Below are 12,555 nucleotides of genomic sequence, written 5' to 3'. Positions count from 1 at the left end.
ATTTGCAGACAGCTCCACGTGTTGTGGGTCTGACAGGGGAAGTCTTGCTCATTGGGGCTTGTGCTGCAACAGAGGAGCAGAGCCTTAGGGTCAGGACACTAGCCTGTTGGGTGGAGAAGGAGTTAGCCCGGCTTCGTAACAGATCACCTGCAGGTACGGAGGGGTCACTATCCTCGTCAGTGTGAGGATGAGATGAACACCAGCTGCTCCCTACTTGTAACCTGGCCGCCAGCCCCCATGATGTTCCTGTTTCCTTAAGTCTGGCCTGAAAGCGTTGTCCTGGGGCCAAGAAGAGTAGGGTGTGCTAGCGTCAGCTCTGAGAACACCTGCAGTTCTTTGAGCTTTGGGAATCTTTGCCCTGTGACCTGAGGCCTCTGATGCCGGGAAGGTTGTAGACTGAGGCCAAGGGACTGTTGGGACCTCCTCCCCCCCACCCATGTCCATGGAGTCTGTGGTGCTGGTCTGACTGCGCTGACCATGACTACGGGAACCTGGTCTGAGTGTGACCCGGAGTCAGTGCTCCTTGACTGTCCTGTCCTGTTTAATCAGGTTGTGTTCTACCTGTTGGTACCTAGAAAAGAATATTTAAATATGCAGTCCCACCTTACTGCTTCCAAAATCAAATGAAAAGTCAGCTTTACCTGTAAGTAGCATTTATGCTGTCTCAAATACAAATATATAAGTGCTGTGTTTATGTTGACTCAGATGGTTTTGAGATGCTATCAAGGTGAGTTTCTGAGCCCTGTGAGGGACCGAACATGCTCCTTCGCTGCCGTGTTTCCACTGCCCACCTCATGAGCACTGTGGAATAAGTTCTTGCGCTCACCCCATGCCTGCCCGGCCAGCAAACACAGATGCGTGTGGACCGCTGAGAGCATGTCTGGCCCAGGGCATCTGCCTGCCTTTCCTGACCTTACCTCCAAATGGTGGTGCCTGTTTGAGAGATGGTTGGATTGTGGTAGGACACTATCCTAGCCTTACCCTTTAGGAAGTGGGCCGGGGGCCGTCCTTGGCAATGTCCTAGGCTGCAGGTGTCTCTGGCCTTCTATACCTTCCCCCAGGGCCCTCCTCTCCCTGATCCTGCCCACTCCCAGGCTTAACCAGAGGTCTCAGCCTGGTTTCCTTCAGAGGCTGTTCCGCACACCCCTGGGGCACTCTCTCTGCCTCATAACCCGAAACTGAGAACAAAGACATGAGGCCTGGGAGGATCTCGCATGGCCCAGCGGCGTGGCTGGGTGCCCTGGACCAGCCCATGGAGTGACTGTGTCTAGGAGCAAGCGTGTGGGTGGGGAGGCTGGAGGGCAAGGGGAAGCGTCAGGGCCCGCTCTTTCACTCAAGAGCTTCAGCTTCTAAATGTTTTCAAACAGCTTAAAAATAAAGTTAAAAGGAAATGATTTAACAAAACTGTTTTCAGATGTAGTTTTGCTTTAAGGACTGGGCAAATGAGGTCGGTCCTGAGCCTCGTGGGATTTCATGGATAAAGCATCACCTTCTAGACCTTGGGCAGTTAGAACGTTCATCTGGAAAACAGCCTTTTAAAAATAGAGAAATACATATGGGAAATTGAAGAGACTTGTTTTCACAAAATAAAAGTTAGTTTCTCTGAAATGCCTTTCCTTGCCATCCCACACACTGCGATGAGATCATCGATGGGGGCAGGAGGGGGTGGAAGCAGGTGGAGTTTGGGATTTCACTTGGATACCTTACATTTCTGAGAAAGCTCTCTGATTTTATTCTCAGCAAACTGGTTTCTCTACTCATTTATTCATATTCCTTAAAGACACAAAAAAGCACTCCCCCTGCCCCAGCTGACAAACTGCTGTATTATCATCCATTGTTTCCAAAGATGGATATTTACAAGAAGTGGTTTCTGCCCGTGTCTGTGGCCCTTCTGTTGTGAGGAGTTTCTGCAGAGCAGTAGTGGTGAGGCCTGTATTTTGGGTGAGAAACGAGACTTTTGGCTGCCCTATGACCGTGACTGGAGGGGGGTGTGTCGCAGAGCCCTGGGCGGGGGGTGGGGGTGGGGGGTGGGGGCGGGGGGTGGGGGCGGTTCATTGGTTCACCCTGCCCCTGACCTCCTCTCCCACCCACTGCGTGGCTGCAGGGGCTGCAAGGCAGTGTCAGAACCCAGCATGTTCAACATGTAAGCATAGCTTTGCGTCTTTCTAAACTTCCCCTCTTATTAAAGGGAAAAATGTGAAATAACTCTTGGCGAGTTCAGCCCATACCTTGGGGGGTAGGTATGCTCTGGGCTACAAAAGCACAATTTCCTTGCCGCCCGTAGGGAGGCGATTCCAGCCAACCCGGGCCAGCTAGATAAGTCAGCGGGCGTGTGCCGGCACGTCTCACCATGCTCCCTGGTTCTGAAGGCGTGAGAACCTCTGCAAGTCAGGTTCCCATGATAGTATAGGATATGTTATGGCAAAGATCCGAAAGGTGATTTCATCACTAGCTGGAAGCATCATGATCAGAATGATGACAGTTGCAAAACTTTATCAAGTGTGAACCCAGAGTCCAGCGATACCGAGAGTGGACACGGATAGACCACCACCAGCATCCAGAGCCCTGGAGCGCAGATGAGTGAAAAATCCCCTCAGCACTTAGGAGAATGGTTCCGATGCGCTAAATAACGATGTGTTAGTTTTAGAAGCAGTTTTCTTCAGCGCTGCTGCTACTTTTAGGCAAACACATAAATAAACCTCTGTTAAATTGATCAAACATTTATAGGAGGCAAGTTATATTTATCTTAGTGTCACCTAGAAGAATAATTTGGGTAATAATTGGTTTTATGTTAATATATACTTTTTTCAGTCAAGTGATGTTGTGTGTAAAAGTCTGGTCTGAATTTTTGTTCTTTGTTCAGTTAGCATACAAGGACAGTTAAATAGGTTCTCTGGGGATCATGCCGGTGCCCTAGGAGGTGAGAGTATCCCAGGGCTGACCTGTGGGAAGGGAAGCCTGCGCTGGGCTCACAGGGGCAGTAGTGTTAGTAACTATGGGTAAACTGACCTCTCAGGGTTGCACAATTCACTAATTAAAACAAGGGAGCACAGCTGCTTCAGATGCCGATGGAGACAGGCGTATTCACTCGGTCATAAAAAGGCAGTAATGTCAGAGACATAAGTGGGATAAAATGGAAGCTATGGTAAGCTTTCGAAGGGAACAGCCTATGTAGCATGATGTCAGTCTGCGAGTTCTCCTGTGAGGTTTACCAGGGCGAAGGAACTCGACCTGACTGCCCGGGACCTTATCAGTCTCGCCCTCTTTAGGGACGTGGTTTGTGACAGTCTCTGCCAGGCCAGTTTGTATCCGCTGGGCTTGGTGCTTGCTGGCAGCTGCTGGTGTTAAATATTCCCCCAAAAGGGTATTGTTGCCAAAACAACACAATCGAGAACTTTAACTGTTTGTAATAGGTTTGGATTTGCATTGAGAGGTGAGGTTTTTCTAAAGGTGCTGAGAGGTGTTTCACATAGCCTTTTCCTGGAGACGGCATGTGTCTTTCTTAGTTAATCTGTATCTGGAGAGCTGCTAATAATGCAGGACCCCTTTGATTTGGCTTTTGTTAGAGAACTGCAGTGTTAGCACGTTTTAAAGTTCAGATGTTAGCTTGGTCCTCCAAGGAGGTTTGTGTGTCACAATGTTGTTTACTCTTGATCAGCAGGAAGTGCTGGGAGCTGCTCCTCACGCACCTTCCCTCCCTCCCCGTCAGGGTCAGAGTGGCTGTCACTGAAATGCGGGGTCGCGTCTGTCCTCTGCCTGCCTCTGCGAATCCTTCTCGGGAGTCCTGTCAGGCTAAGCGGCCCGTGTACACAGCGTCCACACCGAAGGGGAGAGACCTTGGGGGTAGTGACTTAAAGCCACACACAGGGCCCTGTGTGAACTTCCAGAGGTTTTCCTATCTTATTTAAAGATGCCCCTTTTGTGACATCAAGCATTTTAAACATCTGCTTGTATTGAACTGATGTACTTTTTTGCCTTAGAAAGTGCCGGGAGCTGGCCCTGGCTGCCGCATTTCTCCTCCTGCGGGGCTCCTGCTCACAGGCCCGCTGGGCGTCTGGGCATAACTGCCCACATAGCACTTTGAGCAACCTGTGGTTTCGGTTGGCCACAGGGTTTTGTTTGCTTGTTTTTGAAGTTCTAAATTGCCAATGCACTATCTTTCGATAGGTTCCTAAGTGTGGATAATTAATGTCGTTGCCAGTTGTTAAGATAAGAATAATAGTGGCTGGCATGGGGTTTAAAAAGTTTCTAAGGAGTTTGAAATCCAAAAAACAGACAAGAGAAAAAGATTTTTTTTGTAACTTTGATAGGACACAATAGAGGTAATTATAGCTTAGCTTTATAGGACACTGCTGTGACGGGCTGGCTAAGTATGCTCGTCATGCGTGTTACCTATGAACTGAACTAATGCTGTAATGGTCCCTTCGGTGCTGTCCGGCTGTCTGGCAGGGAGCCTCGTCAGGTAGAGCGTTTTGAAGGGCATGCTATAATTACAATATTGTGATGTGGCGTTATTGCATAACCCAAGGACACGCCATTGTCGCCTACCCACTGGGGTGTCGCAAGAACGAGATTTGTGAGTTTTACTCCAATTGAGCTTTTCCAGTGATTAACCGCCACTCCCTCCCAGACTCTTGGTTCTTTAAAATGAAGAATAAACTTCAGGACAACCATGACCTAGGGAGAAAGACAGTTTTCTAGAAGGGAGTTTAGAAGAATGGAGCTGGAAAAACAAGCAGGGCTCTTTCTAGTTTCAGCCAGAGATCCCAAGTTACAGACATACGCTCTCACTAGTAAATGTATGCAGCTTCAGCGTTTGACAGTCTGTTCACTAGAGCCGGCCCCCCTCGGCATACCTGCCTCGTTTATCCCGAACAATACCAGTTTGAGACATTGGGAGGACTTTGTTAATGCAGAATAAAGGTAGTAAAGGTAGACAGAATTTGCTTAAATAAAATCTGACTTTGGTCAGGCTTGGCCATTTGGTCAATAATTGTTGTCGTAACAGGTTTATGAGAAACTTCGTAAGGGGAAAAAAACCCTTTTTGTATATTTAGGGATCCTCTTTGGTTTTCTTCCTTTTGTTTTGGTAAGCACATGTCAAGACAGTACTTATTTTAGGGGCGCCTGTGTGGCTCAGTCAGTGAAGCGTCTGCCTTTGGCTCAGGTCATGATCTCAGGGACCTGGGATTGAGCCCCGCATTGTGCTCCCTGCTCAGCGGGGAGCCTGCTTCTCCCTCTCCCTCTCCAGCTCCCCCTGCTTGTGCTCTTTCTCTCTTTCTCTGTCAAATAAATAAAACCTTAAAAAAAAAAGACAGTACTTATTTTAAATTTCAGGAAGTTTTAAAAGTAGCCTGTAAATTCAGCAGTTGTCTCAACACATATGTATATATGTTTACATGTGTTTATATATACATGATCTTTTAATGTTGAAAATTACTGTAGTTTTAAGATAAGGAACAGATAAGCACATATGTTTGAGTTTTAGTTTAAATTTTATGTAGAAATGAGGACTTAATTTCCAAATAAACTTGTTCGTACTCTTAGAATAAAGTGTAAGCCTTATTAAAAGTTTTGTAATAATGGTCTCCTTTCCAGCGATGCACCTGCTGGTCCTGAGTAATCCTCAGAGAGTAGAGCAAGGCAGAGCAGACACCTGGCAGGTGGTTCACTGAACCATATAGTTAGTTCAAGATACATCTGAGAGCAGTTTTGAAAGAAAACTTGAATTTGAGAAGAAATGGGTACTTACCAGAGACGGGCAGTGCTGGGAGCGGTTAGGTCGGGAGCCGGTGGCTGACGGTGCCCAAGAGCAGGACCTGTTCTCACGCTCGCTCGCTGGCTGAAACTGGAGCCGGCTGTTCCAGTGGGAGGGGTTTAAGTGTAGGAGTTGAGCCCTCGGGGCGTAGAGATGCACCTGATATTCCTCCTGCCCGCAGCTACGATTCATGTGTTTGCACCCACCGAGCTGCTGAGGAGCAGCGTCACCAACGGGTTGGCAAGCCAAGCACCACTCCTGTGCCTCGTGGAAGCTCCCTGCTTTGGTTTTGAGAATGCCATTTTAGTGCTGCCCAGACATCTGTTCCTGGGCTGAAGGGTTAGATGTGTTTGTGGTTAGAAAGAGATTGAGAGGGTGTAGGTGGGACTCTGACCAGTGTTTGATGTTGTAACGAAGACACCGTGTGTGAGATCTTGTTCAGAACCTTCAGCATATGTAGTAGCAGCAGGTAGACCCCGAGATTTGGTCTTAAATACATCTCCCCTCGAAGGCCACACTCACTGGTGTCCTCGCCCTGAAGGGTCTGAGTGAGCCTTTTATCTCTTTGCCTTTCTCTCCTCACCCTTGTGCCTGGGAATCTTTGCCTGCCGTCCACCTCGTGGGGGGCTGGGGGGAACCTCAGCTGCCTTGCCGCAGGGGCCTGCCAGTGCACGCCCAGGACTGGCACTGAGCACCGAGCTCGCCGCAGGGCGGCTGTGTGCCTCTCACTGCCCCTGTTCTTACATATAACTGAGATGCTGAATTCTTGAACAAGTTTATCTCCCCCCGCTGCTTAAACTGCTTGATCTTTAATCCGTGGCTGTCAGTGAGGCTGATGTGGTGTTGGTTTGGGGACAGGGAAAAGAGGTGGTGTGAGCTGGGGTCGGGCCTGCTGTCATGCATGGCACATCTGGCATGGTGGTGCAAGGTCAGGCTTGCCAGGCCAGATGCTGTGGGGATTTTTTTTAATTTTAATTTAAGGCTTAGGATTTTCCTTTGCTTTATCTTTATGTTGAATTCTTTAAAAAAAAGTTTTTAGTTACTTTTGTCCAAATTGGGCGTCCATATAATTTAAAGGGCAAAAAAAAAAAAATAGTTCTGTAAGTCTCGTCACAAAACAGTAGTGCATTGCTGTTCTTCTTACCTGTGGCTGGGTAACAAGCCATCCCCAAACTTGGTGGCTTAAAGAACCACCGTTTTGTTACCTCTCATGACTCTCTGTGTGTGTCAGGAGTGTGGGCCAGCCTCCATGGGCATGGCATGCTTCATTGAGCTGGTCTGGGGGGTCCATCATGGTGTCATCCACTTTGTGTCCTGGAGGGGATGACTGAGTCCTCTTCTCCAATGGTCTCACTTCCCAGGCCTCTCCAAGAGGGTGGTTAGTGAGGCATCTCTTGTGTCCTGCTTCATCTGCCCAGACTGGGAGGGGAGGACAGCAGGCCCCATGTCTTAGTGGCACGCTGCCAGGCGGCTGCCCCTCCCATCTCTGCCTTGAAGTAGCACCGGTACCTTTTTTTAGCTAAGTATTTTGGTGTTTACTTCCTTGATTCTAAATAACATTACTCTGTTGCTACGTCTGTGCCTTCTACCTGCTTCCAGCTCCCAGTTTTGGATATTGTCTGCTGACTTCCCTTTGAGCAAAGTGAGAGTTTTGCCCTCTGTCTCCTCTGCCCTCATGCTTGCTTCCCTATCATCCTGGGATTGCCTTTCCCTCTCTCCTGTATCAAAAGCCCGCTTCTTGGATCCCATGTCTTCTCTCTGGGGTTAACTCTTTACACTGATATGGAGCACATCCTGTTTGTAGACTCCTGGGAAAGAGTGCAAGAGAGGCAGATTTGTAGAGACGTTGAATGGTTGATGGTGTCTTTATTCTGCCTGGTTGATAGTCTGGCTGGGTATAGAAACCTGGGCCAGAGATTGTTCAGCCTTGGTTTTGAAAGTGCTCTCCTCTGCATGTCGCTTTCACTACTGTGCCTGCCCATTCGGACTTCCTGATTCTTTCCCTCCAGCATTTTAATATGAACAATATTTAGAGAGAGAGCACGTGAGCAGGAGCGGGGGCAGAGGGAGAAGGAGAGAGAGAATCTTAAGCAGACCCTTCACTGAGCACAGAGCCTGATGTGGGGTCCATTTCAGTACCCTGAGATTATGACCTGAGTCAAAACCAAGAGTCAGATGTTTAACCGACTAAGTCACGCAGCCGCCCCTAATGTGAACGATCTCAAACATAGAGGTAAGTTATAAGAACCCAACACTTGGAGTCTGTGATGAATGTTTTACTATATTTGCTTTATCACAGAGGTCTCCCGGTGCCTCAGTCTGGGGTGGGGTGATTCTAGTGTTCCACATCTTGATGGGGACAATGCTTCTCAAAGCTCTTAAGAACTGTGCAGTTTTTACCTTTAAAAAGAAGTATATGCAAATAGTTAATGACATGCCTGCTGATGTGTTCAGGGGCACTGCTGGTGGGATTTCTTCCGTCAGAGCAGAGTGTGTCTTATTCTAGAATTTTATGCAGGCGGTGACTCCTGACCCTCCTCCTGATCCTCTTTTTCTCAGTTTCCAAAGTGTTTTCTGCCAACCATCCAGTAGATGATTCTTCTCTGCTGCTATGCTTTTCATTTTCTGGGAGCTCTCTTTTGTTCTCTAGTGCTCCCTCCGTAGAATCTTATTCTTGGACAGTAGTCGCAGTGGCTTATTTCTCTGAGGGTTTTAATGATGGTTTGGGCAGGTGGTGGGCATCTCCCGCCCTCTTACACAGGTTCTGTGTTTTCACTGTGGCTCCTCCTTTACCTCTCACCACATCCAGAGAATTAACTGCTGCCTTTGTTGGGAGCGGGGGCTTCAGGAGTCTGCTTCTTCAGTGACCTTCACGGTGTTCCTTGTTTTAGCCGCCTCCCGCCCAGAGTTGTCTGGGGCCTTTCAGGGATCCTGTGTGGAGATGGAGGTTCTGAGTTGCTTCACTTGTGCTCAGGTGTGGCCTCCAGCCTTCTGAGTGTCATCCCCGCTGGGCCTTCCCTGTCTTCATTCACCCTGTCACTTATGCCTTAAAAAGGGAAAGTGCTTTCTGTAGCTGCTAGTGGGATTCCACCAGCTATTCTGTGTGTTCAGTCTCCTCCGTTACCCAGAAATCTTGTGACTGAGTTTCCGACCAAGGTCAGATCTTCGGGAAGAGCATTCACTAGGCGCTGGGCACTCTACCTGTGTTCATTCATTTAATCACTGTGGCAACTCTGTGCAAGGTATCGCGAGTCTGGTTTGCAGAGTCAGCACAGAGAGGGTTAGCGATCTGGCTCGGGTGATCCAGCCTGAAGGGCGACAGAGCAGAATCAGAGCAGGCGGCGGGGGTGGGGAGGGCTGCTCCCCGTGAGATGTTAATGGCTGTGAGTTGGCTCAGGGACCCGTGTGCTCAGAACTTCAGGTGGGATGCCTGGCGGTCAGGCTCTGGGCCGTGCTGGGCCTTGCTGGGTCTGGTGTGGGGAGGGACTGGTGCCGTGGCTGCGGTTACTCTTGTGGGGGGCAGCAGTGGTGCCTGCCGGGGGGTGGGCGTCACGACCGAACGCAGGCAGAGTCCAAACTTCACCCCCATGCAGTGTGGGTCTAGCTCTCGTGCTCGAACCGTGAGGCATGGTGAGGACCAGCAGCTGCTACGCTCGGCTCCTCCCACTTGCTCGCCTGCCCTCTCGGCCCTGGGCAGTGGGTCTTTCCCCTGCACCATCCCTGTCCCTGACCTGCGTCCCTCCTGTTCTCCACTCAGCAGCATGGTCTGCATGTCTGTGCTCTGTGGCTCCGCTGTTCGCTCCTCTGTGCTTGGGCGCTTCTTTGACCTGGACCTCAGTCCTCCCTTTTGTAAGATGGCGTGCGGGAGGGTGCTGCTCGCGGGCTGCTGTAGGATCCGATGAGGTGCCCGCGGCAGCCCACCGCCATTGCACGAACAAAACCCAGCTGGGGAAGGAAACACATGGCTTCTCTAGTTGATCTCGTAAGTAAATCGGAGACAGTTTTCATTTTGGCACTTTTTTGGGGGGCTGTGAAACAAGAGCTCTGTGGAGGCGTGATTCAATTTAATTTGGGTGGTTGTTAGAGGACGTTAGCCCTGACCTGCTGCCAAGGTGACATTTGTTAGGGTCTCCCAGTTAGCAGATGCTTCGTAATGTCCAGTCCTTGTGGCCCAGCCCTGGGAGGGGGGTCCCCTGAGAAGGGGAACAGGGGTGGCTCCCAGGCCAGGGCGTCTCACTGCCTAGGCTGTTATCTCAGGGCCGTGTGAGGCGTGACCGGGCTCAGGCCAGCATGCGGTAGTGCACACGGTAGTGAGATGGTGGGGGCCCTTCCTGGCTGACTCCAGGTTCCTGGAGGGCAGGGCAGTGTCGTGTCTTTCACATGAGCACACAGGTGTGCTTCTCAGGGTTTCTTAACTGTAATTTGTTTCCAGTTGAGCCCCATAGTGAGAAGCCTGTCCAAGGAACCTCGTGTGACCTCTCCAGGCTCCCGAAGCCTTGGTTCTGCTTTGCCCTGGGGGGCTGTCCATGGCCCCCACTGCTGACAGGCACCTGCGGAACACGTAGGGACCCTCATGAGAATGTCAGTGGAGTTTCACTTTGTCAGACAGTAGGCTAATAGAAACGAAAGTCAGGTTAGTTTGGCCATCTCATGAGGTAGGCCACGGCAGGTGGGAGTGTCGGGAAAGTTCTATTGTCAGACATTTATTTTCCTTTGATGAGTAAGTCTGAGGTGTGTAATGTACTGCCCCGAATTTTAATTTGCTGCTTATTCCAGTAATACCACCATGTGGAATTTTGTGGCACTGGGGCTACTTTGGTTTTGGAGGGGAGCACACAGGCCCCTTTCCCTGCCGGGCTCCCTGGTGAACAGTGGGCAGTGCCCTCTGCCTGAGGCAGGGGCTCAACAGGGAGGGCAGTCTGGCTGCAGGCGGGGCTGGCAGTCTCTGGGGACCCAGCACACAGCTCCCCAGGCTCCTCCCTTCTGGCGCCTTCCCCCAAGGAGTGCGCGAAGCAGGGTGGAAATGGGATGTGGAATGATCCTGAGCCAGGGTGGGGCGGAAGGTTCTGTGTTCCTCTTGTTTCCATGGGCTCTCGGAACCCTCTGGTGCAGCAACTCTGCCCCCCTCGTGCCTCCTGCAGTGTGATCTGTGTTACGGCTTCCGTGTCTGAAGTGAAACCTGAAACCATGAGCTATGGGCTTGTTTTGTCTTGGATTGGGAAACTGATTCAGGTTTGTGAACTTGGGCCAAGTTTTGAGGATTCCCACAGTTTTCCTCACCTCCCGTCCTCTCCCCACCCCGGCAGTAAAGCGGTGTTTCGGCGTTCTCGTCTGGGCTCCTTGCAGTTTTCCAGGAGCAGTCAGGAGGCTCTTTACCTCCTTTGTCCCATTTGTGTTCGAGAGGCTGCTTTTTGCGTATGGATCTCTGGGTCTGTTGACCACCACATACAGAAGTCTCGTAGTTCAGTCAAACAAGGATGAGTAGAGAGAAATGATCGCACAGATTTCCTTTTTTCTTTTTTTCTCTCGACACAAACAACATCAGTGAACGACAGCAGGCGAGTGAGGGAGGTGCTCCTGGAAGCTCTCAGGCTCTGCCTCCGTCCCACCCATACCTGGTGACTCGGGACACCCCCTGCCCCCACCACGTGCTCCCTGTCCACCCTGGGCTCAGCCCTCATGGCCACGGCTCCTCTCCGCTGAGTCCTGAGTCACCAGGTACCGGTTTCAGACGTGGCAGTGGGTCTTTTTCTCTTTTATTTCCAGACATTTGTCTGGTTCTCTTTATGATCTTCCTGTTCCTTCTCTCCGGCTTCCAGTTCTGCTTTTATGTCTCTGATACAACAAACATGTGTTCTTGGTAGTAGCCTTTAGGTTCTGTTGCCTCAAGTTCTTGGGCTTCTGGTCCGTTGTCGTATCCGCAGACTCTCCCTCGTGCTCTTCTTGTGTGGTATAAGATGATTCCTTTTTGGCTTGTTTTCAGTGGGCGTGAGTTGCTCCACACCCGGTGGGATGTGCTACGGTGTGGCTCTGTGCTGCTTCTCAGGGCACCCCGGCGGACAGCCTGGAGCAGGCTCCATGCCCGCCCCTCAGCTCGGCCTTCCCCCACTCCAGACGGTGTGTGTGGACGGCCCAGGCTGGGGGCTTTGGTTTGTCATGGAAGCCCCCCTGCCGCCCTGAAGGAACAAGTCCCCTGTCAGCCCTGCCAGTCCTTCCTTCCACCAGGAGGCCCTGTGTGAGAGGCCCTGGAGTTCCCAGGGTCTCAGTAGGCCCAAGGCCATCTGTCCTGAGTCTGCCAGTGGGGTTGGTGCTGTTCCCAGGCACTCTGTAGGGTATTCTTGCCAGCAGTAATCAATATAATAACAATGACAGTAAGAATTCATCCTCATTGAGCACCTGACTGTGTTCTAAGCTCTTAGATGAGTTACGAATCTTCATGGTCACCCCAGGGGACTGCAGTATTTAGAGGAGAAGGTGAGAGGCTTGTTCAGAGCCACACCGGCTGCCTGCTGCTTGCGTCTTCATCCCTGCACCATGGTGCAAACGCTTCCTTTTGCAGGATGTTGCCACTTACTGCTGTGGTTTTGCATCATGTTGGCTTAGCTAAGATGGGAATCTCTGCTAGAGTCCTCTTCCTGCTGGTTCTGTGAGAGGGTGTCCATGACTCGGAAGGCAGAGGCAAGGCAATACCACCTGTGTGCCCATGATGCTGACCCTGGGGTGGTACAGACAGCCTTGTGGGTTAGGTGGTGGCCCTTCTCCCATGGGATCCCCTACCTGGTCCTCTGGACCCGAGC

At 50.7% G+C, this 12,555-nt stretch overlaps 1 protein-coding gene across 1 annotated transcript in view; it reads left to right on the top strand.

Moving 5' to 3' along the window:
* Positions 1 to 12,555, top strand: part of TBCD (tubulin folding cofactor D) — a 163,741-nt gene that overhangs the window by 54,863 nt on the left and 96,323 nt on the right. The window lies entirely within an intron of this gene.

Source organism: Mirounga leonina, unplaced genomic scaffold (assembly GCF_011800145.1).
Source record: "Mirounga leonina isolate KUSES-001 unplaced genomic scaffold, KU_Mleo_1.0 Mir_197, whole genome shotgun sequence".
Taxonomy (NCBI): Eukaryota; Metazoa; Chordata; class Mammalia; order Carnivora; family Phocidae; genus Mirounga; species Mirounga leonina.
This window is presented reverse-complemented; position numbering and strand designations above follow the sequence as displayed.